The sequence below is a fragment of the Dendropsophus ebraccatus genome, chromosome 14 (assembly GCF_027789765.1).
Source record: "Dendropsophus ebraccatus isolate aDenEbr1 chromosome 14, aDenEbr1.pat, whole genome shotgun sequence".
NCBI classification, from domain to species: Eukaryota; Metazoa; Chordata; class Amphibia; order Anura; family Hylidae; genus Dendropsophus; species Dendropsophus ebraccatus.
Genome location: NC_091467.1, coordinates 77,061,669 through 77,069,158, shown reverse-complemented (window position 1 = coordinate 77,069,158; position 7,490 = coordinate 77,061,669).

The window sequence follows — 7,490 nt, the reverse complement described above, 5'->3', positions numbered from 1 at the left end:
TCAGCACTTGGTTTTTAGCATTGGCCACAGATCTTACACATACGCCATGACCAGGGCCGGCGTCAGCACAGGGATTACCCGGGCAAGTGCTGCGGCCCCAGCGCCTCCAGGGGCCCAGAGAAGGGGAGAGGGGCCCAGTGTTCTAATGTTCAGCCTGATCACTATAGTGCAGGGGGAGGAGCGCTGAACATCAGAAAACAGAGAAGGAGCTGGACCTGCCAGCATCCTGCAGAGAGAGGGGTGAAGGACCTGATCACATGACCTGCAGGTCCTCAATACCACAGTGTGGAGAGGAGCTGGGCAGACAGGAAGAGGAGCTGTAAGTGCTGTGTGCGTGGGTCTCTGTGTGTGTGTCAGTCAGTAATGTGTGTGTGTCAGTCAGTCAGTGTGTGTCAGTTAGCAATGTGTATGTCAGTCAGTAATGTGTGTGCCTGTGTGTCATTCAGTCAGTAATGTGTGTGTCTGTGTGTCAGTCAGCACTGTGTGTGTCAGTCTGTCAGTAATGTGTGTGTGTGTGTGTGTCAGTTAGTCAGTCAGTATGTGTCTGTGTGTCAGTCAGCAATGTGTGTGTGTGTGTATCTGTCTGTGTGTCAGTCACTCAGCAATGTTTGTGTGTCCGTAATGTGTGTATATGTGTCAGTCAGTGGCGGATTAAATGTACCCTGGGCCCCGGGCTGTCCACCCAACCTGGGCCCCCCCCCCCCCCAGTCAATCTGCCCACATTATGATCCGCTACTGCCCCCCCCCCCCCCACGCTATCCCCAAAAAAACACTGCCTGCCTCCCCTCCCTGCTGACCCCAATAAACATAATGTTTGGTCCCTTGCTGCTACCCCCAGTAAGCATTGCTCACGCCACTTCCCCCAATAAACATATTGCCAACTCACCCTGATGTTGCGCCCCCCCCCCCCAAGGTCACAGCAGCACAGAGGATGACAGGAGAGGAGGGGGCTGATCTTATAGGGGAGGTCACAGCAGCACAGAGGATGTCAGGAGAGGAGGGGGCTGATCTTATAGGGGAGGTCACAGCAGCACAGAGGATGTCAGGAGAGGAGGGTGCTGGTCTATAGGGGAGGTCACAGCAGCACAGAGGATGTCAGGAGAGGAGGGTGCTGGTCTATAAGGGAGGTCACAGCACCACAGAGGATGTCAGGAGAGGAGGGGCTGATCTTATAGGAGAGGACACAGCAGCACAGAGGATGTCAGGAGAGGAGGGGGCTGATCTTATAGGGGAGGACACAGCAGCACAGAGGATGTCAGGAGAGGAGGGGGCTGATACTATAGGAGAGGTCACAGCAGCACAGAAGATGTCAGGACTGGAGGGGGCTGATCTATAGGGAAGGACACAGCAGCACAGAGGATGTCAGGAGAGGAGGGGGCTGATCTTATAGTAGAGGACACAGCAGCACAGAGGATGTCAGGAGAGGAGGGGGCTGATACTATAGGAGAGGACACAGCACCACAGAGGATGTCAGGAGAGAAGGGGGCTGATCTTATAGGAGAGGTCACAGCAGCACAGAGGATGTCAGGAGAGGAGGGGGCTGATCTTATAGGGGAGGACACAGCAGCACAGAGGATGTCAGGAGGAGGGTGCTAATCCTATAGGAGATGGTCCCCCTTTCCCCCCCTTATAGATGGTCCCCCTCTCTCCCCCTTTATAGATGGTCCCCCTCTTTTCCCCTTTATAGATGGTCCCCCTCTTTCCCCCCTTTATAGATGGTCCCCCTCTCCCCCTTATACATGGTCCCCCTCTTTTCCCCTTTATAGATGGTCCCCCTCTTTCCCCCCTTATAGATGGTCCCCCTCTTTCCCCCCTTATAGATGGTCCCCCTCTTTCCCCCCCTTATAGATGTCCCCCTCTCCCCCTCCCTTATAGATGGTCCCCCTCTTCCCCCCCTTATAGATGGTCCCCCTCTCCCCCCTCCCTTTATAGATGGTCCCCCTCTGCTCCCCCCCTATAGATGGTCCCCCTCTTTCCCCCCTTATAGATGGTCCCCCTCTCCCCCCCTTATAGATGGTCCCCCTCTCCCCCCTCCCTTTATAGATGGTCCCCCTCTTTCCCCCCTTATAGATGGTCCCCCTCTGCTCCCCAGCTTATAGATGGTCCCCCTCTTTCCCCCCTTTATAGATGGTCCCCCTCTTTCCCCCCCTTATAGATGGTCCCCCTCTCCCCCCCCCCCTTATAGATGGTCCCCCTCTCCCCCCTCCCTTTATAGATGGTCCCCCTCTTTCCCCCCTTATAGATGGTCCCCCTCTGCTCCCCCCCCTTATAGATGGTCCTGGTCCCCCTCTGCTCCCCCCCTTATAGATGGTCCTGGTCCCCCTCTGCTCCCCCCCTTATAGATGGTCCCCCTCTCCCCCCTCCCTTTATAGATGGTCCCCCTCTTTCCCCCCTTATAGATGGTCCCCCTCTGCTCCCCCCCCTTATAGATGGTCCTGGTCCCCCTCTGTTCCCCCCCTTATAGATGGTCCTGGTCCCCCTCTGCTCCCCCCCTTATAGATGGTCCTGGTCCCCCTCTGCTCCCCCCCTTATAGATGGTCCTGGTCCCCCTCTGCTCCCCCCCCCCCCCCCCCTTATAGATGGTCCTGGTCCCCCTCTGCTCCCCCCCCCCCCTTATAGATGGTCCTGGTCCCCCTCTGCTCCTCCCCTTATAGATGGTCCCCCTCTGCTCCCCCCCCCTTATAGATGGTCCTGGTCCCCCTCTGCTCCCCCCCCTTATAGATGGTCCTGGTCCCCCTCTGCTCCCCCCCTTATAGATGGTCCTGGTCCCCCTCTGCTCCCCCCCTTATAGATGGTCCTGGTCCCCCTCTGCTCCCCCCCCTTATAGATGGTCCTGGTCCCCCTCTGCTCCCCCCCTTATAGATGGTCCTGGTCCCCCTCTGCTCCCCCCCTTATAGATGGTCCTGGTCCCCCTCTGCTCCCCCCCCCCCGCCCTTATAAATGGTCCTGGTCCCCCTCTGCTCTCCCCCTTATAGATGGTCCTGGTCCCCCTCTGCTCCCCCCCTTATAGATGGTCCTGGTCCCCCTCTGCTCCCCCCCTTATAGATGGTCCTGGTCCCCCTCCGCTCCCCCCCTTATAGATGGTCCTGGTCCCCCTCTGCTCCCCCCCTTATAGATGGTCCTGGTCCCCCTCCGCTCCCCCCTTATAGATGGTCCTGGTCCCCCTCTGCTCCCCCCCCCCCCCCCTTATAGATGGTCCTGGTCCCCCTCTGCTCCCCCCCTTATAGATGGTCCTGGTCCCCCTCTGCTCCCCCCCCCTTATAGATGGTCCTGGTCCCCCTCTGCTCCCCCCCCCTTATAGATGGTCCTGGTCCCCCTCTGCTCCCCGCCCCCTTATAGATGGTCCTGGTCCCCCTCTGCTCCCCCCCCCCTTATAGATGGTCCTGGTCCCCCTCTGCTCCCCGCCCCCTTATAGATGGTCCTGGTCCCCCTCTGCTCCCCGCCCCCTTATAGATGGTCCTGGTCCCCCTCTGCTCCCCCCCCCCTTATAGATGGTCCTGGTCCCCCTCTGCTCCCCCCCCCCCTTATAGATGGTCCTGGTCCCCCTCTGCTCCCCGCCCCCTTATAGATGGTCCTGGTCCCCCTCTGCTCCCCGCCCCCTTATAGATGGTCCTGGTCCCCCTCTGCTCCCCCCCCCCCTTATAGATGGTCCTGGTCCCCCTCTGCTTCCCCCCCCCCCCCCCCCCTTGCACAGCAGTCAGTAAATAAAAAAACAAAACACAACTCACCTGCCATCCGTTCCCCCGTCGATCCTCTCGGCTCCTGGTCTGTCCCCGGCTGCCTCCGGCTGATGATGCGGCTGCCGGGGGTGTCCCGTCCTCTCCCCGGCAGCGCGCGCATCACACAGCTCACTGTGCCGCCTGGGCCCTGACTTCCGGTATAGAGCGTCTCTAACGTGCGCTCTTAATACCGGAAGTCAGGGCCCAGGCGGAACAGTGAGCTGTGTGATGCGCGCGCTGCCGGGGAGAGGACGAGACACCCCCGGCAGCCGCATCATCAGCCGGAGGCAGCCGGGGACTCCTGTGACCGCAAGCAGCATTCACAAGAGTGCAGTGGCGGGCCGGGCCGCAGCGGCGTGGGCGGATTATAATGTGGGCGGCGCGGCATGGGCCCCCCCGGAGCCTCGGGCCCCGGGCGGCCGCCCAAACCGCCCACATTATAATCCGCCACTGGTGTCAGTAAGTGTGTTTGTGTATGTTAGTGGTGTCTCAGGTGATTGTGCATAGTGTGTGGATGAGGGGCCCGCTGAGGTTCTGTCTCCCAAGGGCCCACAACGAGCTGGAGCCGCCCTGGCCATGACTAGCCACAGGCACGCTGGGTTATCGAGGACCCTGTAGGCGCACACAGTATATGAAGTCAGGGCCTGGTGACTGTCAGTCATGTGGGGGGGGGGGGGGGAGCAGAGAGGCCTGCGGCATGCTGGGGGATCAGGACCGGATGGACAGAGGTGATAGTGACTGGTCACATAACACAGACGGCAAATACAAAGCTATAGGGGACCGTGTATCTGGCAGGCCTACAGTAAAAATATACTTTGATGCCCACAGAAACCGGTCACAGCTCCCATAGCAACCAGTCACAGCTCTCATAGTAACCAATCACAGCTCTCATAGCAACCAGTCACAGCTCTCATAGTAACCAATCACAGCTCTCATAGCAACCAGTCACAGCTCTCAAAGCAACCAATCACAGCTCTCATAGCAACCAGTCACAGCTCTCATAGTAACCAATCACAGCTCTCATAGCAACCACAGTGCAGCGTTTATATATTTGTGCTCTGGTAAAATGAAAGCTGAGCTGTGATTGGTTGCTATGAGAGCTGTGATTGGTTACTATGAGAGCTGTGACTGGTTGCTATAAGAGCTGTGATTGGTTGCTATGAGAGCTGTGATTGGTTGCTATGTGCAACAAAGAACATTTCTGCTGGGTGAAGATGGAAGCTATGGCAGCTGCAATGTACTAGAAAGGGCGTGTGATATGATGATGTGATGTTCTATATGATGATGTATGATGTTACTATGTGATGATGTGTGATGTTTCTGTGTGATGATGTGTGATGTATGTGATTATGTGTGATGTTACTGTGTGATGATGTATGATGTTGTATGTGATGATGTGTGATGTAATATAAGGTGCAGTGTGACAGGAGAGATACTATAGTGCAGTGAGATCCTGTGAGCTGGGATTGTGAGGTAATACTGTAGGAAAACTGTAGATGCTTTACAGCTACTCTGCTGGGTGAATGGATATATGATACTGGACTGAATAGACTCAACCAAGGAGAGTAGTGGGCTTACAGCTGGCTCGGGGTAGTGGCGTCCTGTGTAGACCCTAAGGTTCTCAGCGGTGGGGGCTGTTAGAGTGAAGAGTTCCTATGTCCATGGGTATGAATATCCCTCTAATGCTTTCTATGGGCACCAAGTGGCACAGGATCAGGAACAAGGGCCCACCTACTGGGTAGAGCTAGCCATCCAGGTAAACCCTAAGGAAATGTAGAAGTTGGCACTAGTTTTTGGCTTTAAGTGCACTTACCTAGCTACTGATTTACAGAGTACCTCCTGCAGACTCTTGCAGTGTTTCTGGAATACCTCCTGCAGACTCTTGCAGTGTTTCTGGAGTACTTCCTGCAGACTCTTGCAGTGTTTCTGGAGTACCTCCTGCAGACTCTTGCAGTGTTTCTCAAGTAGCTCCTGCAGACTATTGCAGTGTTTCTGGAGTACCTCCTGCAGACTATTGCAGTGTTTCTCAAGTAGCTCCTGCAGACTATTGCAGTGTTTCTGGAGTACCTCCTGCAGACTATTGCAGTGTTTCTGGAGTAACTCCTGCAATGTTTCTGGAGTAACTCCTGCAGACTATTGCAGTGTTTCTGGAGCACCTCCTGCAGACTCTTGCAGTGTTTCTGGAATACCTCCTGCAGACTCTTGCAGTGTTTCTCAAGTAGCTCCTGCAGACTATTGCAGTGTTTCTGGAGTACCTCCTGCAGACTATTGCAGTGTTTCTCGAGTAGCTCCTGCAGACTATTGCAGTGTTTCTGGAATACCTCCTGCAGACTATTGCAGTGTTTCTGGAGTAACTCCTGCACTGTTTCTTGAGTACCTCCTGCAGACTCTTGCAGTGTTTCTAGAGTAGCTCCTGCAGACTATTGCAGTGTTTCTGGAGTACCTCCTGCAGACTATTGCAGTGTTTCTGGAGCAACTCCTGCAGTGTTTCTGGAGTACCTCCTGCAGACTATTGCAGTGTTTCTGAAGTACCTCCTGCAGACCAGACTATTGCAGTGTTTCTGGAGTACCTCCTGCAGACTATTGCAGTGTTTCTGGAAAATCTCTTGCAAAATATTGCAATGTTTCTGGAGTACCTCCTGCAGACTATTGCAGTGTTTCTGGAATACCTCCTGCATTGTTTCTGGAGTACCTCCTGCAGACTATTGCAGTGTTTCTTGAGTACCTCCTGCAGACTCTTGCAGTGTTTCTAGAGTAGCTCCTGCAGACTATTGCAGTGTTTCTGGAGTACCTCCTGCAGACTATTGCAGTGTTTCTGGAGCAACTCCTGCAGTGTTTCTGGAGTACCTCCTGCAGACTATTGCAGTGTTTCTGAAGTACCTCCTGCAGACTATTGCAGTGTTTCTGGAGTACCTCCTGCAGACTATTGCAGTGTTTCTGGAAAATCTCTTGCAAAATATTGCAATGTTTCTGGAGTACCTCCTGCAGACTATTGCAGTGTTTCTGGAATACCTCCTGCATTGTTTCTGGAGTACCTCCTGCAGACTATTGCAGTGTTTCTGGAATACCTCCTGCATTGTTTCTGGAGTACCTCCTGCAGACTATTGCAGTGTTTCTGGAGCACCTCCTGCAGACTATTACAGTGTTTCTGGAGTGACTCCTGCAGACTATCGCAATGTTTCTGGAGCACCTTCTGCAGACTCTTGCAGTGTTTCTGGAGTACCTCTTGCAGACTATCGCAATGTTTCTGGAGTACCTCCTGCAGACTCTTGCAGTGTTTCTGGAGTACCTCTTGCAGACTCTTGCAGTGTTTCTGGAGTACCTCCTGCAGACTCTTGCAGTGTTTCTGGAGTACCTCCTGCAGACTATTGCAGTGTTTCTGGAGTACCTCCTGCAGACTCTTGCAGTGTTTCTGGAGTACCTCCTGCAGACTCTTGCAGTGTTTCTGGAGTACCTCCTGCAGACTATTGCAGTGTTTCTGGAGTACCTCCTGCAGACTCTTGCAGTGTTTCTGGAGTACCTCCTGCAGACTCTTGCAGTGTTTCTGGAGTACCTCCTGCAGACTATTGCAGTGTTTCTGGAATACCTCCTGCATTGTTTCTGGAGTACCTCCTGCAGACTATTGCAGTGTTTCTGGAATACCTCCTGCATTGTTTCTGGAGTACATCCTGCAGACTATTGCAGTGTTTCTGGAATACCTCCTGCATTGTTTCTGGAGTACCTCCTGCAGACTATTGCAGTGTTTCTGGAATACCTCCTGCATTGTTTCTG